Source organism: Hyla sarda, chromosome 8 (genome assembly GCF_029499605.1).
Source record: "Hyla sarda isolate aHylSar1 chromosome 8, aHylSar1.hap1, whole genome shotgun sequence".
Taxonomy (NCBI): Eukaryota; Metazoa; Chordata; class Amphibia; order Anura; family Hylidae; genus Hyla; species Hyla sarda.
The window spans coordinates 223,024,695-223,049,814 of NC_079196.1; the positions used below are offsets into that span (position 1 = coordinate 223,024,695).

Here is a 25,120-nt window from a genome sequence, read left to right on the forward strand (position 1 = left end):
GGCAGCGCCTTCGGCAATCTCCGGCTCTGCCATAGAGTTGTATTGAGGGGGCGTGTTGGCTGCCGCTTCGTGCGGGGGTCGACACCCGCTATCTGGCCGGAGAGATCGCAGGGGGCCCCAGTGGTCGGACCCCCCGTGATCTCAAACTTATCCCCTATCCTTAGGATAGGGGATAAGTTTTTCACCACTGGACTACATCTTTAAGGACCAGACCAATTTTATGTTTGCATTTTAGTTTTTTCCTCCTCGCCTTCTAAAAAATCATAATTCTCTTATATTTCCATCCACAGACCCATGTGAGGGCTTGTTTTTTGCGTCACCAATTGTACTTGGTAATGACATCACTTATTTTATCATAAAATGTACGGCGCAACCAAACAAATATTATTTAGGTGGGAAAATTGAAAAACGCAATTTAGCAAATTTTGGAAGGTTTTGTTTTCACGCTGCACATTTTCCGGTAAAAATGACATGTGTTCTTTATTCTGTGCGTCAATACGATTAAAATGATACCCATGATTATATTCTTTTCTATAATTGTACCGCTTAAAAAAAATCTCAAACCATTTTAACAAAATTTGTATGTTTGAAATTGCCCTATTTTAACCACCTATAACTTTCTAATTTTTCCGTAAATGGGGCGGTATGAAGGCTCATTTTTTGTAACATGATCTCTAGTTTTTATCAGTACCCCTTTTGCTTAGGTTTAACTTTTTATAAATTTTTTATCAATTTTTTGGGGAATAAAATGTGACAAAAAAACTGCAATTTTGGACTTTTTTACATTTTTTTATGTTTATGACATTCACCGTACGGGATAATTAACAATGTATTTTAATAGTTCATACTTTTACGCATGCGGCGATACCAAATATGTGTATTAATTATTTTTATTACGCTTTTTGGGGGTAAAATGGGAAAAACTGACGTTTTACTTTTTTATTGGGGGAGGGGATTTTTCCAATTTTTTTTACTTTTTTATTTAACATTTTTTTGATTGAATTTTTGTAATGTGGTATGTGAAATAGTTGACAAATATAAATATATTCATAATTGGATAGCATTTCCTAACAAATGACAGGTCACAGGGGCCATCATAAAGAAAAATCTGCGCGCCATTAAATGTCTGTGAAAGGGGGATTCCAAACTTTTATGGCAGATCCACAAAATCTGAAATAAAAGTGAAATATATGCAGGTTCCATCTATGTATAGAATTGGTGTCCCTTAAACCCCTGCTTGCTTGGCGAAGAGACTGCTGGCTGTCACATTCAGGAGAAATTCAATTCACTTCTGTAGAAGTTACAGAAAGTAACCAACATCTACGGTATGTACTTTTTGGTACATCTTTTGGATATGGTATAAATAAGCAATTTGGGAATCCCTTTTTTAATAATACAGGCTATGATGTAACAGTGTGCTTTATTACACAACCTTCATTACACAGACAGTAAATGCGCTTATGCTGCAAGAGAAGACAAGATAAATGGATGAAATGGGATCATGGCGGACGAGGACATTCCTTGTCCTAGGGTCTAAAGATTTCATGTGCAGGTCAGAGGGTCATGTTATTTAGATAGGCGCAGGAGTTCAGACACAAGTGCTCAGTTGTCACACTTCAGACATGAGCAAATGATGTCTGTTGATGTCTCTCTTAAGTCTTGGGCAGAATGCTGTGTCCATTTTACCTTTTAAAGGGGTTCTCCGGTCCTAATGCATCTTATCTAATACATCTTATAAGATGTCTGATTGCGGGGTTCCCGCTGCTGGGGACCCCCACAATCTGTCATCCAGTACCCACCTTTGCGAGCTCTCCGCAGCGCCGAGGCGCCGAGTGTGCAGCGTGACGACAACGGGGGCCGGAGTATCGTGACGTCATGACTCCGCCCTGTTTGACATCTCACCCCGCCCCCTCAATGCAAGTCTATGGGAGGGGGCGGGACGTCACACAGGGCAGAGTCGTGACATCACGATACTCCGGCCCCCGTGGTCCTCACGCTGCACACTCGGAACCTCCAGCGCTGCGGGGAGCTGGCAAAGGTGGGTACTGGATGACAGATTGTGGGGGTCCCCAGCGGCGGGACCCCCGCGATCAGACATCTTATCCCCTATCCTTTGGATAGGGGATAAGATGTATTAGGGCCGGAGTACCCCTTTAAGGAGGATTAGAAATGATAGCCCCTTCGTCTTGCTATGTCCTGCCTGTATGTCTTCTGTTTTTTTTTCATTCACTGGGAGATAGTCCCAGCTGCTTGGTCTGCTGAGCGATGCCTATGACAGTATAAGTATTTACAACTGGTAAAACATGAATCATACGCAGGGGGACTTCCTCTCCTCCCATGTGTTTTGGTCTCACAGGCCCTGCTGTATTGGGGCACCAGAATGGCTTCAGAAACCACAAAGCAACATCCCGGCACACACAGGTAGGAGACTCTCTCTCCTCCCGCAAAGAAATCTAGAGAGAGGCAGGAAGGCGCCTCATGTGCGGGATCAGCAGATCTTGTTAGTGGGGGCTGGGGGACGGTAATTCCCAAGCCGCTTACCAAAGTTGGTTGTGCGCCCACACACAACAAGGTAAAATGCAGAATAAATGTAAATGAAGGTCCACTGCAGCCCTCCTGGGTAGAAGTATAATCAAAACAGGATGACCATGGATTCAGGAGTTCGTCCGGCGCAGAGAGGAACCATCAGGAAGCCAAATAAAATCAATGGATTTATTAAATGCAACGCGTTTCGCTGCGCATGCGCAGCGAAACGCGTTGCATTTAATAAATCCATTGATTTTATTTGGCTTCCTGATGGTTCCTCTCTGCGCCGGACGAACTCCTGAATTCATGGTCATCCTGTTTTGATTATCCTCCTGCAAAGAGACATGTTCATTGTGGCTGTGCTGTGTCTGGGGCCCAGCAACTTTTTGTCTCCCTCTGTTGCAGTGGCTTCTGCAGCAGGGCCTGACTATGGGGCTTCAGGGCTGACTTAGGGCTTGGCAGTATGACCAAATGTGTGTATCACTGTATTTTTAAAACTTTTGACGGTTTCACGGTATATAACGGTATTTCCTAGCCCCCCCCCCATCATATTAATTATCAGCCCACATCCCCATCGGGGTAAATACTCACATATCACCCGCAAGCGCTGCCCTCCTCATGCTGTTTGTTGCGGCCGCCGGCGCTGACACTCTATACTGTGTGGTGTCCCTATGCCCGGACTGCAAAACGTAAACAAAATAAACTTTAACGCACCTACGTCGGCCTCACGCTGGGGACAGGAACGTCGGAGAGCTGTCAGCCTATCACCGGCCACAGCGATGTTCCGCCTCGGCTGGTGATAGGCTGAGCCCACTGTCATGTAAGGAGCTCTGTCCGGCTTCTTACATGACAGTGGGCTCAGCCTATCACCGGCCGAGGCAGAACATCGCTGCGGCTGGTGATAGGCTGACGGCTGTCTGACGTTCCCGTCCCCAGGAAACAAGTGAGGCCTTAAATGAATGAAGGTCCACAATAGGGATGAACTTGAACTTGCATAAACTTTACTGAAGTACTTGCGGTACATCCAATTAACAGCAACAGTCTTAGTAATACAGTCTCTATACAGCTCAGCAATGATTGACAGATGCTGCGGACCATTGACTTATCCAAGGATTAATAGAATTAGGATTTGTGCAGAGATCCGTCCGGATTTAGGGGTCTGTTTAGGTCCGGTGATCTTGCGAAGTTAACAGGGATTGAGATAACTCACAGTTTTGTATGAATGGCCGTTGCCGCAAGGCTTGGACCGAGTCACTGCGGAAGATAGCTGTGCAGATCCGTCCTCATCAGCAGCACAGGAACAAGAGGATGCTGCTTGCTTGGCAGCACAGGAACAAGAGCTGCTGCTTGCTTTGCCGCACAGGAACAAGAGAGCGGTTAATGGCCGTCGCTCCCTTATATGGGCAGGGGCTGGGCCGTTTTGGATTGGTCTGTGTCAGCTGTCACTCACCGTTACAAGGCATGGTGGGGGAACACGTCACTGGGACCTCCTAAGGTCCTAAAGCAAAACCATAGAGTTTTCCACCTGATCACATGACCCGCAGGTCCTGTTACGCTACAAACAGGTAGACAATTCAATATATACACTTTTTTATACTTATAACTGTATAAATATCAGATAGAACTACTATACATTTAGTGGCTAAGTGAGAGGTGACAAGGGTAAGACTAGAAAAGAGGGACCCCGACGTCCTAGGGACTCTGACTATAGGGACCTCTACGTAGGTAACGTATAACATACGGCACCGGGACACCACACTAACTTTTACTGACTCTACAGAGTCCAGCAGATTGGCTTTTATCTTGCTTTGGTCAGTTCTGCAACAAAGTCTTTTGCAGGCACCCCAGCAGGGAATACCTGCACTTTATGTCTCCTTTAAATGGCACTAGCTGGCACTTTTTATATGGCCCCTCCTAAAGTTTCCAAAGAGGGTGTCACACTAGCCAAGCCACCAAACCTATGTGGCTTCATCACTACTGTCATACCTGGGGGGGGTTTCTCTCCCACAAGGGTGTACGAGACATAGTGGCAGACCATGCGGCTGCTATCAGGCCCTTTGAGAGAGGGGGCCCCATCTTGATTGGTCCCATTCCTTTTTCTATTGGTAAGAAACTGTGCAGAACTCCTTTGTCAGACAGTGAATGGGTTGTCAGAAAATCAAAGGGAAATAAACACCAGACCCTTCTGTCCTGGGGGGGAAATGAGATGGCATTGCTAGCAGTCCCACTTTAATGTTTGATATGGGGCCTCCTTTCCTCTATGAACCCCACTGCTCTCCCATTACCAGTGGCAGCTCTGCACTTTACTAAAGCTGAGTCAGGCCGGAGAGTGTCATAGGGCGTCTGCAAGGGACTGTGGCACTTAGTATGGGAGAAGCTGTGGGTCTGAGTCCTGAGATCCCCACTAATAGAATGAAGGTATACACGCGCCCCACTTCTGTATGATATGTCAGAAGTTTCCAGTCTTTTAGCCTGTGAAAGTAGTTTTGATTCATTATCAACAAAGATCTTAAAAATTGATAGAACCAGGAACTCGAGGCGCATTTTTACCATAAAAACAACATTGTACTAAAAGAAAATAGGGGTTGTGTAATCTGGCAAAAACTGCACCAAATTTTTCAATAAAGCAGAACTAAAGGGTACATGTAAAATTAGACTCCTGCCGACTTTTCAGATTGACGTGGAGACACACTGATCTGTGCTGGGATGTTGGGTTGTAGAGGCAACTGTACAGTGCTGAGCAAATTCCATGCCCAAATCCTATTCATTAAAAATGGGCTTGTGCACAGAACCAGCCAGGTCCAGCAGTACAGTCGCCTTACCAACCCAGCATGGATCAGAAGAGTGGGCGCGAGTTCAACTTTATAAATACCTTTTAAACATAGCCTGGTAGATATTCTTATCATTCTTTTACTATACGACAGAGATATATATCGGGAGTTTTCCCCAACATACTGATGGGGATTTATTATCGTGAAACCCACACTTTTTTCTAGGGTTTGGAGATACTATTCTGGCGCACTGCCCATGCACCAAAATTGTCTTACGTGCCCCAGAAAATCAGACTGAAACCCACAGACCCAACAATACGCATTAGGGTTTGAGAAAAGGCAGCGTGTCCTCCGTTAGGTTTACAAAAACATCAGATTTATCATTGTAAGACTACAGAAAGTGTCGGTTCAGAATCCATATAGGATGCGTCATTGGAAGGTATTGCATAATGTAGTGAAATTAACTATTCATTTTCAATAGTTTTTTCATTGATATTTATATATATACATAGAGGTTAAAGCGATAAGCAGCACTTCCAGGACAATAGATATGGTGCAAGCCAGTCTCTGGGACCCTGGTCTTGGGTCCAATTAGTACAGAAAAAAGGATGAACGCAGCACTCAGTAGTAACAAAAAATCAAAAAGGTGACTGGCCAGAGGAAGCTCGTGAAACAGAATCTGTCGCCTGTTTGTGTACCCCCCCTTGTCGATCCCTCTCCCCCATCTACGTTTTTAACTGTGAGTATTTTGCAATAAAGAAAGAAAATTAAAGAGAAGAAGGGTGAGTGCCGGTTTTTCTTCATTATCCTTGGAGAAGTTTTAATTTACAAATCTGTTTAACTTTCTGGCACCAGTTCATAAAAAAAAAGTTTTCCACCGGAGTACCCCTTTAAACTAATTTTCACAATTTTACAAAATAGTTGCTTTTACATTGTAAAGAGACTCTGCTGGCTTCTATGCACTTTGCCAAATGCTATTTGTACCAATAGTAATTTGTTGTTTCATCTTGAGTTTGTGTTAAATATATGACTCTTACCGTGCATTTTTTTTTTTACTGATTGTCCAACATTTTTCCTCTTTCACACTTTAGTAAATGAACCAGTTGGTCCATGAAAATGAACCAGTTGGTCCATAACCCCCATGCTAGACCTTCACTACACCCTCTTACTCCGTTACACCCTCTATCTTAAGCAGGGGGCAGCCGGAAGATGTGACTAGGGATTTAGTGTACTGATCAGGAACCAAGGACAGGATTGAATGTTCAGCTTAGACTTTCAGCCTGCAGGAATAGATAGAGGCCCAGGACAGAGGGCAGCGAAGAAGCAAGATCTAAGGGAGATTGAAAGCTGATGACAGAAATGCAGATATATATAGCAGCACTTGAAGATGAACAGATAGCGATGAATATATAGGCTGGGGTAGATGATAGATAGAGATAGATAGACAGATATTGGATGGATGGATAAAAAGATACATAGAACAGCCTAAATATATGTGGCCGTAGATAGTCTACTGGGAGTTTTATAAGAATTTACTTTGCCTTTTGACATGAGCAATTGTTTGTATCATCTATAACTTTACGTGCACACAACTTGAACTGTTACTGCTGCCATTGACAAGATCCCTTTTCTGCATTGAGAATACTGATTAAGTTAAAGGGGTACACGACCGCCACGCCCCCTCCCATATACACTAAAAACTTTTTTTGGTGACATCACATTCCAAAAAAAAATAAAAAATACGATCAAATAGTCACATATAGGCAAATAGTCACATATACCAAAAAAATTCTCATCCAGCCATGTAGAAGGAAAAAAGAGAAAGTTATAGGTGGTCAAAAGAAGGCAATTTTAACCCCTTAACAACCCTGGACGTATATTTATGTCCGTGGCCGGCTCCCGATCTGTGAAGCACGTGCTCAGAAGCTGAGTGTGCTTTGTAACCGCTGGGTCCCGGTTGCTATCAGCAACCAGGACCCACGGCTAATACTGGACATTGCTGATTGGGCTGATGTCCGGTATTAACCTTAGGTGCCGTGATCAAAGTTGATTGCGGCATCTAAAACGGGAGAAATCCATACCGGCTTGCTCAGCGGGGCTGTTTGGGACCGCCGCGCCGAAATCGCGACATCTCGAACAGCTGAGAGGATAGCGGGAGGTGCCTTACCTTCTTCCTGGCTGTACGATTGGCGTTTGATTGCTCCAAGCCTGAAATCCAGGCTTGAGCAATCAAGTGCAGAAAACACTGATCAATGCATTCCTATGGCAATACATTGAACAGTGCCTACAATCAGTATATGCAATGTTATAGCCCCTAGAGGGGGCTATAACACTGCATAAAAAAAAGTTTAAAAAAAGTTAATAAATGTGATTTAACCCCTTCCCTAATAAAAATTAGAATCACTCTCCTTTTCCCATTTAAAAAAAAAAAAACCTGTGTAAATAAAAATAAACATATGTGATATCGCCACGTGCATAAATGTCCGAACTATAAAAAAATATTGTTAATTAAACCGCACGGTCAATGGCGTATGCGCAAAAAAATTCCAAAGTCCAAAATAGCGAATTTTTGGTAACTTTTTATACCATAAAAAAAATGAATAAAAAGTGATCAAAAAGTCTGATCAAAACAAAAATGGTACCGATAAAAACTTCAGATTAAGGCGAAAAAAATGAGCCCTCATACCTTACCGTACTCAGAACAATTAATAAGTTATAGGGGTTAATTTTCCTGCATGTAGTTATGATTTTTTCCAGAAGTCCGACAAAATCCAACCTATATAAGTAGGGGATCATTTTAATGGTATGGACCTACAGAATAATGATAAGGTGTAATTTTACCGAAAAATGGACTGCATAGAAACGGAAGCCCACAAAATTTACGAAATGACGTTTTTTCTAAAAATTTGGTCACACAATGATTTTTTTTTCTGTTTCGCCGTAGATTTTGCTTAAAATGACTGATGTCATTACAAAGTAGAATTGGTGGTGTAAAAAAAAGCCATCATATAGAATTTTAGGTGCAAAATTGAAATGGATTTTTAAAATGTAAGGAGGAAAAAACGAAAGTGAAAAAACGGAAAAACACTTGGTCCTTAAGGGGTTAAACATATCGATTTTAGTGAAAAAAGTTTTTTTTTTAAAAGCAGTACAAAAATAGTAAAGTATGTAAACATGGGTCTCATTTTAATCGTATTGACTCACAGAATAAAGAAAACATTTTTTTCCTTAAAGTGTACAGCGTGAAAACAAAACCCTCAAAAATTTGCTACATTTCGGTTTTTCTTTTCCATTTCCTCACACATATAATACATCTTTTGGGTTTGCCATATGTTTTATGGTAAAATGACTGATGTCGCTACAAAGTACAATTGGTCCCAGAAAAAACAAGCCCTCATATGGGTCTGTAGATGGACATATACAATAGTTATGGCGCTTTGAAGGCAAGGAGGGAAAAGCGAAAATCCAAAAATAGAATTGACTAAAACCTTAAGGCCAAAATGTGCTGTTTGCTAAAGGAGTTAATAAAAATGGTACACCAAAATTGTAGGATATTATACCTAACAGTAATAAATAGCTCCAAATTCAAATACTAACACCAAAAATTACAATAAGGGTGGGTTCACATTACGTTTGTAGTGTACGGGTGCTGGATCCGGTTGGGAGGGGAGAAAACCGTCCGCTCCCGTATCCCAGCCGGATCCAGCCCCAACCCCATTCATTTCAATGAGCCGACCGGAGTCAAACGCTGACTCCGGTTGTCTCATTTTTGCCCCGTATATGGTTTTCTTACCGGACCTTAAATCGTGGTAAACCACGGTTTTTGGTCCGGTCAGAAAACCGTATACAAGGAAAAATGAGACAACCGGAGTCAACGTTTGACTCCGGTCGGCTCATTGAAATGAATGGGGTTGGGGCTGGGATACGGGAGTGGACGGTTTTCGCTCCTCCCAACCGGATCCAGCAACCGTACACTACAAACGTAGTGTGAACCCACCCTAAAGCATATTAATCGACAATAAGTCCCAGCATCCATTACATACATACAAGCCTTACCAATGTGTGCACAGACCCCAACATATGTTTCGCTCAGACAACAGTCTCTTTTGTACTGATGCACTAAGCACTTTACTATTATTGACTAGACTGCTATACTTGTCATGTTATTATTTATATGATATATTTACTATTATTGACTAGACTGCTATACTTGTCATGTTATTATTTATATGATATATATTTACTATTATTGACTAGACTGCTATACTTGTCATGTTATTATTTATATGATATATATTTACTATTTTTATCCCTCTACTATAATAATAGTGCCACCTTGCTGATTCCAATGGTGTACTCCCTGTTGAGATGTTTGGTGCCAATTGATGTATTTATGTGTTTTTTTTTAAAGGAGTTATCCAGGAAAAAACTTTTTTTTATATATCAACTGGCTCCAGAAAGTTAAACAGATTTGTAAATTACTTCTATTGAAAAATCTTAATCCTTTCAGTACTTATGAGCTTCTGAAGTTAAGGTTGTTCTTTTCTGTCTAAGTAATCTCTGATGACACGTGTCTTGGGAACCGCCCAGTTTAGAAGAGGTTTGCTATGGGGATTTGCTTCTAAACTGGGCGTTTCCTTAGACACGTGTCATCAGAGAGCACTTAGACAGAAAAGAACAACCTTAACTGCAGAAGCTCATAAGTACTGAAAGGATTAAGATTTTTTAATAGAAGTAATTTACAAATCTGTTTAACTTTCTGGAACCAGTTGATATATAAAAAAAAGTTTTTTCCTGGAATTCCCCTTTAAGTGTACCTGTCATCAACAAAAACTTTTTATATAATGTAGACAATACCATTATATGTGTATTTGCAATATACATTGGTTAAAAAATGTGTATATTTTGGGTAAAAAAAGTGCTATCCCTGCAGCTATGTCCTGTGTGTCTCTATGAGGAAGTGAGGATGGACAAGCAGGGCTCTGTGCTGGCTTGTCAGTCATTCTGATGTGTGAGTCACAGAGACTCAGTACACAGAACCCTGCTTGTCCCGCCCTCACTTCCTGTATTTGGACTCCTCATAGAGACACAAGCAATAGCTGCTGGGACAAAAAATATACATATTTTTTAACCAATATATATTACAAATTACATATAATTATCTACATTATTTAAAAAGTTTTTGTTGATGAAAGGTACACTTTAACTTATTCTTGTATTTCTGCTTAAAGGGGTACTCCACCCCTGGCATCTTATCCCCTATCCAAAGGATAGGGGATAAGATGTTAGATCGCCGCGGTCCCACTGCTGGGGACCCCGGGGATCGCCGCTGCAGCACCCCGCTATCATTACTGCACAGAGAGAGTTCGCTCTGTGCGTAATGACGGGCAATACAGGGGCCGGAGCAGCGTTACGTCATGGCTCCGCCCCTCATGACTTCACGGCCCGTCCCCTTAATGCAAGTCTATGGCAGGGGGCGTAACGTCCGCCACGCCCCCTCCCATAGACTTGTATTGACGGGGGCGGGCCGTGAAGTCACGAGGGGCGGAGCCATGACGTAACGATGCTCCGGCCCCTGTATTGCACGTCATTACGTGCAGAGTGATCTCGCTCTGCGCAGTAATGATAGCAGGGTGCAGCAACAGCGATCCCCGGGGTCCCCAGCAGCGTGACCGCGGCGATCTGACATCTTATCCCCTATCCTTTGGATAGGGGATAAGATGTCTAGGGGCGGAGTACCCCTTTAAAGGAAAACAGTCACTTGTTTTCTCCTGCACTATCCACAAGTACTGGTGGATAGTGCGGGAGATGCTGATTAATATGAGCCCTACCTTGCCCGGATCTGCGCCGCTGTTCTCCCGCAATTGTAGTTTTATTATCTGTTGAAATCTTCCTGTAACTGGCACAGGCGGGACTTTGGCGCTTAACTGGCACTGACGTCAGTGCCGCTTATGAATATTCATCCCCCCCCCAGTTAGGAGTGGCAAAGAGAGGGAGAGCTGGAGGGAGGGGGGATGAATATTCATAAGCGGCGCTGACGTCAGTGCCAGTTAAGCGCCAAAGTCCCGCCCGTGCCAGTTACAGGAAGATTTCAACAAATAATAAAACTACAATTGCGGGAGAACGGCGGCGCAGATCCGGACAAGGTAGGGCTCATTTTAATCAGCGTCTCCCGCACTATCCACCACACCAGTACCTGTGGATAGTGCGGGAGAAAACAAGTGACAGTTTTCCTTTAATAAAGATTAATATGTTTTATTGTAATTTTAGTGTTAGTGTTTGAATTTGGAGCTTTTAGTTAATAAAAATGGGTATCGGCATCCATACCCCTAGATATCAGTTACCATTTGCTGTCAACTTATTCTGTGTATTAATCCTTGTAGCAAACTTTTTTTCTTGTAACGCAGAGTTGTTATACTTACACTTTCATGCAAAATAAAAAATATCGATCTAAAACAATATTCAGCTGTAATTGGAGAGATCCTTTCTATATCCATAGATTGGCCAAGGTTACTTCATGGGTTGTAGGAATTTTGCTGGCTAGTTGGGGTAACTCAAGATCTTGGTATGAACATTACTGACCACAGTAGTGACATATCTGTTGGTTAATTTTATCAGCAGTAGATGGAGCACACAGGTGCCATTGTGAGAATATCTTAGTCATATAGAATTAAACGGTATTTCAGATATATTGGGGTATACATATATATATATATATATATATATATATATATATATATGTAAATAGTTAGATGTAAGTACACAAGTTATATATCACCCAATGAATATAATTCTATATGACCTCCCGAATAACATATTCATATACAAAAAATGGAGTCATTTACAAAAGAAGTTTTTTAAATCCAGATAAATCTTTATTGAACACTATAAATTAAAAAATAGGAAGGATTCCACCCAAAGGGGGAAACGAAAACAATGGGTGTCGCTCAGGTTGCCATAAAAATGTCTATGTAGAAATTCATACTGAAATCATGGATTGCTAAAAGTACTGTGAAACTAAATCCCAAGGTATAAAATACATGTAACATATACAGTCACCAGTACAGAACAAGATACATTACCACAGAGTGACAGGACAGGCACCGGAGCGACACCACCCCAACGCTGGCGTTTCGGCAAATGCCTTTGTCGAGGGGTTAATATATAGAATTGTAAGAGAAGATGGAGTGGAGGAGATTGTGGAACTACAGTTTTAATTTGAACAAAATCAGGGAAATGTAATAAAGGCGGTGAACCTTGCCTACAGTAGCTGGATGAAGGTTATCATAGCTAAATATACCGTATATACTCGAGTATAAGCCGACCCGAATATAAGCGAGGCCCCTCAATTTCACCCCAAAAACCCAGGAAAAGTTATTGACTCGACTATAAGCCTAGGGTGGGAAATACATCATCCCCCCTGTCATCATCCAGACCCCCGTCATTAACACCCTCATCATCATCACCCTGTCATCACCCCCCTAGTCATCATCCAGACCCCCGTCGTTAACACCCCCGTCATCATCACCCTGTCATCATCCAGACCCCTGTCATCATCACCCTGTCATCATCCAGACCCCTGTCATCATAACCCTGTCATCATCCAGACCCCTGTCATCATCACCCTGTCATCATCCAAACCCCCGTCATCATCACCCTGTCATTATCCAGACCCCCGTCGTTAACACCCCCGTCATCATCACCCTGTCATCATCCAGACCCCTGTCATCATCACCCTGTCATCATCCAGACCCCCGTCATCATCACCCTGTCATCATCCAGACCCCCGTCATTAACACCCCCGTCATCATCACTCTGTCATCATCCAGACCCCGTATCATCACCCTGTCATCATCCAGACCCCCGTCGTTAACACCCCCGTCATCATCACCCTGTCATCATCCAGACCCCGTATCATCACCCTGTCATCATCCAGACCCCCGTCGTTAACACCCCCGTCATCATCACCCTGTCATCATCCAGACCCCGTATCATCACCCTGTCATCATCCAGATCCCTGTCATCATACCCTGTCATCATCCCCCTCATCATCATCCAGACCCCCGTCGTTAACACCCCGTCATCATCACCCTGTCACCATCCAGACCCCCGTCAGCATCACCCTGTCATCATCCAGACCCCCGTCATCATCAGCCTGTCATCATCCCCCTCGTCATCATCCAGACCCCCCCGTCGTTAACACCCCTGTCATCATCACCCTGTCATCATCCAGACCCCTGTCATCATCACCCTGTCATCATCCAGACCCCTGTCATCATCCCCCTCGTCATCATCCAGACCCCCGTCATTAACACCCCTGTCATCATCACCCTGTCATCATCGAGACCCCTGTCATCATCACCCTGTCATCATCCAGACCCCTGTCATCATCACCCTGTCATCATCCAGACCCCCGTCGTTAACACCCCCGTCATCATCACCCTGTCATCATCCCCCTCGTCATCATCCCCCCCCTTCATCATCACCGCCTGTCAATCCCTTCAATCAGTGGTCTTCAACCTGCGGACCTCCAGATCTTTTCAAAACTACAACTCCCAGCATGCCCAGACAGCCGATGGCTGTCTGGGCATGCTGGGAGTTGGTGTTTTGCAACATCTGGAGGTCCGCAGATTGAAGACCACTGAGAAGGGATTGACAGGCGGAGAGTTCACTCGAGTATAAGCCGAGGGGGGCATTTTCAGCACGAAAAATCGTGCTGAAAAACTAGGCTTATACTCGAGTATATACGGTAGGCACTTTTTAGATAATTTTGTATAATCAATAGAATACATGAATATAGAAAAACCAAACTGTGATATATTTTATTAGAGAAAAACACCACACATTTTTTCCCCATCTCCTGCATTGATCATTATAGCAAAATCCTTCTTGACAGACAAGACAGGCCATCAGCTCACTAGGAGATTAGCTTAGGGCTCTACTATGGTGAAGGGAGGGATGAACAATCAATGGATCATTGGTGTAGCCCTTAGCATATTTTCTAATGGTGTAGCCCTTAGCATATTTTCTAATGGTGTAGCCCTTAGCATATTTTCTATTGGTGTAGCCCTTAGCATATTTTCTATTGGTGTAACCCTTAGCATATTTTCTATTGGTGTAGCCCTTAGCATATTTTCTATTGGTGTAGCCCTTAGCATATTTTCTATTGGTGTAGCCCTTAGCATATTTTCTATTGGTGTAGCCCTTAGCATATTTTCTAATGGTGTAGCCCTTAGCATATTTTCTAATGGTGTAGCCCTTAGCATATTTTCTATTGGTGTATCCCTTAGCATATTTTCTATTGGTGTAATCCTTAGCATATTTTCTATTGGTGTAGCCCTTAGCATATTTTCTAATGGTGTAGCCCTTAGCATATTTTCTATTGGTGTATCCCTTAGCATATTTTCTATTGGTGTAATCCTTAGCATATTTTCTATTGGTGTAGCCCTTAGCATATTTTCTATTGGTGTAGCCCTTAGCATATTTTCTATTGGTGTAGCCCTTAGCATATTTTCTATTGGTGTATCCCTTAGCATATTTTCTATTGGTGTAATCCTTAGCATATTTTCTATTGGTGTAGCCCTTAGCATATTTTCTAATGGTGTAGCCCTTAGCATATTTTCTATTGGTGTAATCCTTAGCATATTTTCTATTGGTGTAGCCCTTAGCATATTTTCTAATGGTGTAGCCCTTAGCATATTTTCTATTGGTGTAACCCTTAGCATATTTTCTATTGGTGTAGCCCTTAGCATATTTTCTAATGGTGTAGCCCTTAGCATATTTTCTAATGGTGTAACCCTTAGCATATTTTCTATTGGTGTAGCCCTTAGCATATTTTCTATTGGTGTAGCCCTTAGCATATTTTCTAATGGTGTAGCCCTTAGCATATTTTCTATTGGTGTAACCCTTAGCATATTTTCTATTGGTGTAGCCCTTAGCATATTTTCTAATGGTGTAGCCCTTAGCATATTTTCTATTGGTGTAACCCTTAGCATATTTTCTATTGGTGTAGCCCTTAGCATATTTTCTATTGGTGTAGCCCTTAGCATATTTTCTATTGGTGTAGCCCTTAGCATATTTTCTATTAGTGTAGCCCTTAGCATATTTTCTATTGGTGTAGCCCTTAGCATATTTTCTATTGGTGTAGCCCTTAGCATATTTTCTATTGGTGTAGCCCTTAGCATATTTTCTATTGGTGTAGCCCTTAGCATATTTTCTATTGGTGTAGCCCTTAGCATATTTTCTAATGGTGTAGCCCTTAGCATATTTTCTATTGGTGTAGCCCTTAGCATATTTTCTATTGGTGTAGCCCTTAGCATATTTTCTATTGGTGTAGCCCTTAGCATATTTTCTATTGGTGTAGCCCTTAGCATATTTTCTATTGGTGTAGCCCTTAGCATATTTTCTATTGATGTAGACCTTAGCATATTTTCTATTGGTGTATCCCTTAGCATATTTTCTAATGGTGTAGCCCTTAGCATATTTTCTATTGGTGTAGCCCTTAGCATATTTTCTATTGGTGTAGCCCTTAGCATATTTTCTATTGGTGTATCCCTTAGCATATTTTCTATTGGTGTAGCCCTTAGCATATTTTCTATTGGTGTAGCCCTTAGCATATTTTCTATTGGTGTAGCCCTTAGCATATTTTCTATTGGTGTAGCCCTTAGCATATGTTCTATTGTTGTAGCCCTTAGCATATTTTCTATTGGTGTAGCCCTTAGCATATTTTCTAATGGTGTAGCCCTTAGCATATTTTCTATTGGTGTAGCCCTTAGCATATTTTCTATTGGTGTAGCCCTTAGCATATTTTCTATTGGTGTAGCCCTTAGCATATTTTCTATTGGTGTAGCCCTTAGCATATTTTCTATTGGTGTAGCCCTTAGCATATTTTCTATTGATGTAGACCTTAGCATATTTTCTATTGGTGTATCCCTTAGCATATTTTCTAATGGTGTAGCCCTTAGCATATTTTCTATTGGTGTAGCCCTTAGCATATTTTCTATTGGTGTAGCCCTTAGCATATTTTCTATTGGTGTATCCCTTAGCATATTTTCTATTGGTGTAGCCCTTAGCATATTTTCTATTGGTGTAGCCCTTAGCATATTTTCTATTGGTGTAGCCCTTAGCATATTTTCTAAAGGTGTAGCCCTTAGCATATTTTCTATTGGTGTAGCCCTTAGCATATTTTCTATTGGTGTAGCCCTTAGCATATTTTCTATTGGTGTAGCCCTTAGCATATTTTCTATTGGTGTAGCCCTTAGCATATTTTCTATTGATGTAGACCTTAGCATATTTTCTATTGGTGTAGCCCTTAGCATATTTTCTATTGGTGTATCCCTTAGCATATTTTCTATTGGTGTAGCCCTTAGCATATTTTCTATTGGTGTATCCCTTAGCATATTTTCTATTGGTGTAGCCCTTAGCATATTTTCTATTGGTGTATCCCTTAGCATATTTTCTATTGGTGTAGCCCTTAGCATATTTTCTATTGGTGTAGCCCTTAGCATATTTTCTATTGGTTTAGCCCTTAGCATATTTTCTATTGGTGTAGCCCTTAGCATATTTTCTATTGGTGTAGCCCTTAGCATATTTTCTATTGGTGTATCCCTTAGCATATTTTCTATTGGTGTAGCCCTTAGCATATTTTCTATTGGTTTAGCCCTTAGCATATTTTCTATTGGTGTAGCCCTTAGCATATTTTCTATTGGTGTAGCCCTTAGCATATTTTCTATTGGTGTAGCCCTTAGCATATTTTCTATTGGTGTAGCCCTTAGCATATTTTCTATTGGTTTAGCCCTTAGCATATTTTCTATTGGTGTAGCCCTTAGCATATTTTCTGCTGCAGATCTCCTTTAGTTATGTTTTAGCAGATTTCGCTGCCCATTGAAGCCAACGAGCAGCAAAATCTGCAGCAGCACAAATCCGCATGTGTGAACATTCCCTAAAGGCCCATAATGATTTCCCACCACCATTTGTACAGTTTGGTTGCTGACCCAACTGGTACGATAATGTTGACTAAATACTAAGCCCATTTGCATAATAATACAATAAAATCTCCTTAAAAGACCTCCTGCCATCTAGACCAGTAAAATTGCACTATTTTTACAATAATTTAGGAAAACAGTGGCAATTATTGCAGCAGTACCGTGACCCGGTAGAGACTTTAATCACATTTCTGTATACATTTCTCTTTTAGAGCTCCAAAAAAACACAACACTTTTTTTGCGCATATTTAGGTGATCGGCTCAAAGAGGTTTTAGAAAAATTTGAAAAACCCACCACATTCTCTAGGAGACTGTTGAGCCTTATTAACTCTTCAACCCTCTATAACCACCCTCCCCTTTATTTAAATAACTACCCTGTTTCCCCGAAAATACACCCTACCCCGAAAATAAGCCCTAGTTGTATTATCGGGGTTGGCTGCAATATAAGCCCTACCCCGAAAATAAGACCTAGGCCAGTGGTCTTCAACCGGCGGACTTCAAGATGTTGCAAAACTCCAACTCCCAGCATGCCCGGACAGCCGTTGGCTGTCCGGGCATGCTGGGAGTTGGAGTTTTGCAACATCTGGAGGTCCTCAGGTTGAAGACCACTGACCTAGGCAATGCCCGGGCTGCAAATATTAAAAAACACATTTTAACTTACCTTCGTCCTCCGATCCCACCGTTGCTAAGGAACCGGCCTCACTGTTCTCCACTGCTCTTGCTGCTTCCTGGTGTTGGGACATCTCAGAGGCTTAAATGTTGTTCAATGTACATATGGTACCGTAAATAAATAAGCCCTACCCTGAAAATAAGTCCTAGTGTGTTTTTGGTGACTAAAATGAATATAAGACCCAGTCTTATTTTCGGAGAAATACGGTATATACAAATAACTCACACTGACACCTTTAAAGGGGTACTCCAGTGAAAACCTTTTTTCTTTTAAATCAACTGTTGGCAGAAAGTTAAACATACCGTATTTATCGGGGTATACCACGCACCGGCCTATAACACGCACCCTCATTTTACCAAGGATATTTGGGTAAAAAAAGTTTTTTACCCAAATATCCATGATAAAATGAGGGTGCGTGTGTGCGCGTGTATACCCCGATATACCCCCAGGAAAGGCAGGGGGAGAGAGGCCGTCGCTGCCCAATTCTCTCCCCCTGCCTTCCCTGGGGTCTAGAGCGCTGCTGTCGGCCCTTTTCACCCCCTGGTTATCGGCGCCGCTGCCCGTTCTGTCCCGCTGACTATTGGTGCCGGCGCCGATAGCCAGGGAGAGAGAAGCGGCGCCGACAGCCAGGGGGAGAGAAGGGGCAGCGGCACCCATTGCCGGCGCCGCTGCCCCGTTGCCTCCCCCCATCCCCGGTGGCATAATTACCTGAGTCGGGTCCGCGCTGCGCCAGGCCTCCGTCGTGCGTCCCCAGCGTCGTTGCTATGCATGGCCGCGCCGTTCAGCGCATAGCGATGACGCCGGGGACGCACGACGGAGGCCTGGAGCAGCGCGGACCCGACTCAGGTAATTATGCCACCAGGGATGGGGGGAGGCAACGGGGCAGCGGCGCCGGCAATGGGTGCCGCTGCCCCTTCTCTCCCCCTGCCTTTCCTGGGGGTGTATCGGCGTACAACACGCACACAGACTTTAGGCTAAAAATTTTAGCCTAAAAAGTGCGTGTTATACGCCGATAAATACAGTATTTATAAATTACTTCTATTAAAAAATCTTAATCCTTCCAGTACTTATTAGCTGCTGAAGGCTACAGAGGAAATTCCTTTCTTTTTGGAACACTGATGACATCACGAGCACAGCGCTCTCTGCTGACATCTCTGTCCATTTTAGCAACCATGCATAGCAGATGCATGCTAAGGTCAGCATGGTGGCTCAGTGGTTAGCACTGCTGCCTTGCAATGCTGGGGACTTGGGTTCAAATCCCGCTATGGACAACAATAAATGAAGTGTTATTATTATTATTATTATAATAACGTCAGCAGAGAGAACTGTGCTCGTGACGTCATTCCAAAAAGAAAAGAATTTCCTCTGTAGTATTCAGCAGCTAATAAGTACAGGAAGGATTAAGATTTTTTAACAGAAGTAATTTACAAATATGTTTAACTTTCTGCCACCTGTTGATTTAAAAGAAAAAAGGTTTTCACTGGAGTACTCCCTTCACTTTTTAAATGGGTGGGAATCGGCCGCAGCTTATTTATTATAAATATATAAATAACCAAAATGATAAAACACGAACAAGGCACTCTTTGGCTTCTTGCCAACCCGCAAGGTACTGCCGCACCGTCCTGTGCGGAGGTCTACCCCGGGTTGACCCCGCTTCTTCTATCTTCCTTCCGCCAAGCTGTGACTTACAAACAGATAACAAAAAGGGAGGGAGGGCAAAACTCCGGGTCCTGGGCAGATTGGAGGGGGGAAGGGAGCGCAGGGCTTATAAACCCCCAGGGAGGAGCCCTAAAGGCCCGGGAAGAGAAGGCAATCTGATAGGCGCACTCCTTCCCCCCAACCTTTGGGACCTACCACCTGCTGTAACCAGGCAGACTCTGGGGGGAGGGTGACCCAACTCTCTTTTCCTATTAACCCCTACCGGCTCTCCAGTCAGGGGACAAGCTAGTTAAGCACAGCTTGCCCCTCCAAAATATCCCATGGTTTCTAGAATAGAATTCTCTTAGACACAGAAGTCTTTATTTCCCATCATAAATACAATACTGATGTCTTCAGCTGTTGTTTGCTCGAGCTGTCTCCTTCAGTTAGTGTGTACAGTTCTCATCAATCACCTCTACATAATCTGTTTAACCCCTTAAAGGGGTATTCCAGGCAAAACCTTTTTTTTTATATAAATCAACTGGCTCCGGAAAGTTAAACAGATTTGTAAATGACTTCTATTAAAAAATCTTAATCCTTCCAATAGTTATTAGCTTCTGAAGTTTTCTGTCTAACTGCTCAATGATGATGTCACGTCCCGGGAGCTGTGCATGATGGGAGAATATCCCCATAGGAGCTGCACAGCTCCCGGGACGTGAGTCATCAGAGAGCAGTTAGACAGAAAACAACAACTCAACTTCAGAAGCTAATAACTATTGGAATGATTAAGATTTTTTAATAGAAGTAATTTACAAATCTGTTTAACTTTCCGGAGCCAGTTGATATATATAAAAAAGTTTTGGCCTGGAATACCCCTTTAAGGACCAGCCCAAATAAACCTGTACACCCCTGAAAGACCAGGCCTGTTTTTTTCAAATCGGGGATGTCTGTCTTTATTAGAGAATAACTCTGGATAACTCTAGAGGTAACGTTTTGCCAATCACGATAATTCTGACATTATTTTTTTATCACACGTTGTCCTTCATGTACATAGTAAAAGTAAGACGATATCATTTGTAGTTTTTTTTTTTACAATGCAAAAAATCATGAATATTTTTTTAAAATTACGATTTTTTGCTATTTTAACACTAATTGGTTGCATATATTTATACAAACTGACCAAATAGTTTATGAAACTTATACTTTCAGATGTCTACTTCATTTTAACAGCATTTTTTTTGTTTTTAATTCACATTTTAAATTAATTAGAAGCCTAACAATTTAACTTTATGTGCTATGCAAGGTTTGCAGAAGTTTGAAGGTAGTAGAACATAGGAACACCCCCCCCCCAAATGACCCCATTTTAAAAACTAGACCCCTCAAGGTATTCGCTAGGGGGTACAGTGAGTATTTTAACACCATAGTTTCTTGGCAGGAATTATTACAATGTCAGTGTTAAAAATTTGAAATTTGCTTTTTTTTCACAAATGCATAATTTGTGGGGCATATTTTTTGTACATCACTTCTGATATTGCAAGAAATGCTCCCTATATTTTATTAAGCTTCTCGGCCCGTGTTTGGAAATACCCCCGCTTAGGCCATATTTGGTTCCTTGGCGGCGTGGTAGGACCCAGAAGGAGAGGAGCGCCATTTGGCTTTCAGGGCCTCATTATATGAATAGTCCCTATTCATACTGCGTTTCTGCATTATCGGTGTCCGTTGTTGTGTCAAAAAAGGGATCCAATGTATACGGTAGCAGTCTCATTCAGAAATAAATGGAGCTGCTACAGTATACGTCAGCATCACTCTTTTGACATGATGCTGACGGATACCTCTAACACTGCGGAAACGCAGTATGAACGGGATGCAGTGTAGGGTCACATAGAGCGCATCCGCAGCATATTTCACACTGCAGATGCCCCCCGGCAGTCACAATGGGCGAGATCACTGCTGTGGTTGGGTAGCTCAGTGTGTCCGCTCATGACTGCCGGTGGGAAATCCGACGCTATTAGTGGACACACAAAGCTACCCAGCCGCAGCAGGGAGCTCATTATTGTGACTATTGGCGGGCATCCGCAGCATGTAATATGCTGCAGATGTGCGCCGTGTGATACCACACATTATACATTTTTATTTTTTATTATATTTTCTTAATAAATGTGTTTTTATTTTTATTATTTTATGTTTTTACACTTTTTTTTACACTTTTTAAACTTTTTTTATTTACACTTTTTTATACTTGTTTTTATACACTTTTATTTATTTTATATTTTTTTCACTTTTTTTTTATGCTTTGGAATACTTAGCATTCCAAAGCAGTGCAGATATATGCTGCCTGCTAGTTTTACACTAGCAGGCAGCATATCAGGACATGCCTCTGGCACGTCCTGGCAGGCAATATTCAGGGCAGACCTGGGGGTCCTTGTAAAGACCCCCGGCGGCCCAGGTAAGCAGCAGCACCCAGCGATCGTTGCGGGGTGCTACAGGAGAGAGACAGAGGGAGCCCCCTCCCTCTGTCAAAACTCCTTACAGCTTGCAGTCGCTTCCGACCTCGGCTGTAAGAGTTAAACTGCCGGGACCGAAGTTTTCTTGGGTCCCGGCAGTGCGGCAGGTCCCGCCCGCCGGGGATCACACACAGCACCCCACGATCGCGCTGCGGGGTGCTGCAGGGGGGACAGAGGGAGCTCCCTCTGTCATAACACTTACAGCCCGCGGTCACTTCCGACCGCGGCTGTAAGGGTTAAACTGCCGGGACCAAAGTTTTCTTCGGTCCCGGCTGTGCGGCAGGGTCCCGGCTGTGTGTTACAGCCGAGTCCCAGCCGCGATCTCGTGGGTGCACTGAGCAGCACCCACGAGAACCATGGACGAGAATACACATCCTGGTGCAGGAATGTGCATCCAGCTTGGACGTGTATACACGCCCATGGTCATTAAGGGGTTAAGAAGCTGTTTTCACCAAAAGAGATGTCACTAACTGCATAGCCTCCTGTAAGTGATGCATTGGTTTGTGTTGTTGCTAATAACACATGGGATGGATTTGTCATGAACCGTTTAACCCCTTAAGGACGAAGCCCATTTTGGCCTTAAGGACGCAGACAATTTTATTTTTACGTTTTCCTCCTCGCCTTCAAAAAATCATAACTCTTTTATATTTTCATACACAGACTAGTATGAGGGCTTGTTTTTTGCGCGACCAGTTGTCTGTTGTAATGCCATCACTACCTTTAGCATAATATGTATGGCGCAACCAAAAAAATACTATTTGCGTGGGGAAATTAAAAAGAAAACCGCAATTTTGCTAATTTTGGAAGGTTTCCTTTTCACGCCGTACAATTTACGGTAAAAATGACATGTGTTCTTTATTCTTTGGGTCAATATGATTAAAATGATACCCATGAAAATATACTTTTCTATTACTGTTGCGCTTAAGAAAAATCGCAAACTGTTTAATCAGATAAGTACGTTTAAAATCCCCCTATTTTGAAGACCTATAACTTTTAGATTTTTCCGTATAAGCGGCGGTATGGGCTCATTTTTTGTGCCATGATCTGTACTTTTTATTGATACCATATTTACTTTTAATACATTTTTTATTTAATTTTTTTGGAATAAAATGTTATAAAAAAGCAGCTATTTTGGATTTTGTTTTTTTACGTTCACGCTGTTCACCGTACGGTATCATTAACATTTTATTTTAATAGTTGGGATATTTACGCACGCGGCGATACCAAATATGTATATAAAATTTTTTTTACACTTTTTGGGGGTGAAATAGGGAAAATGGGACAATTTACATTTTTATCGGGGGAGGGGGTTTTTCAAATTTTTTTTATTTTCATTTTTAACTTTTTTTACTTCAATTTTTACACTTTAATAGTCCCCATAGGGGCTATTTATAGCAATCATTCGATTGCTAATACTGTTCAGTGCTATGCATAGGGCATAGCACTGATCAGGGTTATCGGTCATCTTCTGCTCTGGTCTGCTCGATCATAGACCAGAGCAGAAGACCCCGGGAGACGGCCGGAGCAAGGTGAGGGGTCCTCCATCTGCCATTCTGGATGATCGGATAGCCGCGGCAGCGCTGTGGGCGATCCGATCATCCATTCAAAGTACCCCGATGCTGCAGATGCTGTGATTTGTATTGATCATGGCATCTGAGTGGTTAATGGTGGACATCTGCGCGATCGCGGATGTCCGCCATTACGGGCGGGTCCCTGGCTGCTATCAGCAGCCGGGACCTGCCGCGCATGACGCGAGCATAGCTCCGATGCTTGCGGTTATTTATGCATTGGACGTAAATGTACGTCCTGGTGTGTTAAGTACCTCCTCACCAGGACGTACATTTACGTCCTTCATCGTTAAGGGGTTAAAGGGAATCTGTCAGCTCCGTATGAGGTTCGGCACAGGAGACATCAACAGATATTCATAGCGTGGCACAGAAGGAGACTTGCAAGATGTGACAGGATGGCAGAAAGTCAGGGCAGGAACACAGGTACAGGGTAGGGCAGAAGCTAGGAACAGATACACAGTAACTGGGACACAGGACTTCACAATGGCTAAGACAACCAAAGATCCGGCAGGGGAAGCAGGGAGGAGCAGAGAGTTATGGTGCAGGGGACAGGTGCAAGTACTTTAATTAATTGGGTACTGGCCCTTTAAGAGTAAGAGCTCCGGCACACCCTAGGAGGCAGAGGCACGCGCGCCGGGGCTACAGGGAAGGAAGGATGCTGATACTGAGGACGGTGAGTGAGGGGCTGAGATTCGCATGCGGGCGCGTCCCGTGATGTGAATCTCAGCCCCGCCAACACCGGGGACATAGAGAGCGCTCACAGACGGCGAGTCCGGCCGGAGCGCAGGCGTAACAGATCATTATGCGTTTTAAATGTATTCGCCATACACACCGCATAGCTATAGCCTTACTGGAATAATGTTTTTTTGACCAGTTTAGTCTGATTTAAATTTTTGTAAATATTTTATTTGAATCTATTCATATGACAATACTGAAGACATATCACTTCTGCTACAGTGTAAAGTAGTGGGTGCACGGCCTGTATAACAGGGTTTAATGTAGTGTTCCCTCAAAATAACTCAACACACAGCCAGTAATGTCTAAACTTTGGCAATAAAAGTGAGTGCACCCCTAAGTGTCCACTTGATGATATGCACACTAAATAAAAGTATTGTTCAGTATCGGGCGCGACCTGCAGAAATACATGCACTTACGTGCCCTGGCATGCGATCAGTGAGGTTATTAATTGTAGTCTGAGAAATGTTATGCCAAGCGGAGTGCACTTGGCGACTAATGTACCAACAACCAAAGTCCCAGATGTCCCAGATGATGCATGACGAGACACAAGTCTGGAGACGATGCAGGCCATGGTAGCAAGTTTAGGCAACGCCGGCTGCTTCCAGTAGAATGACCATCATGTGGCTTGGTTTGGTTGTGTAAAAAAAATGGCTCCTGGGACAGGGTAGGTACTTGGAAATTTGATCATTAGCAGATTTAGGAACACCAGCTGGTTCCTCAT

At 42.8% G+C, this 25,120-nt stretch overlaps 1 protein-coding gene across 1 annotated transcript in view; it reads right to left on the reverse strand.

The window, feature by feature from the left end:
- Nucleotides 1–25,120, reverse strand: part of ATP2A1 (ATPase sarcoplasmic/endoplasmic reticulum Ca2+ transporting 1) — a 77,029-nt gene that overhangs the window by 50,455 nt on the left and 1,454 nt on the right. Inside the window, exon 2 of the mRNA XM_056534087.1 lies at nt 3,118–3,206. The gene's annotated coding sequence lies outside the window, so the exon portion shown is untranslated. The remainder of the gene's footprint in view (nt 1–3,117; nt 3,207–25,120) is intronic.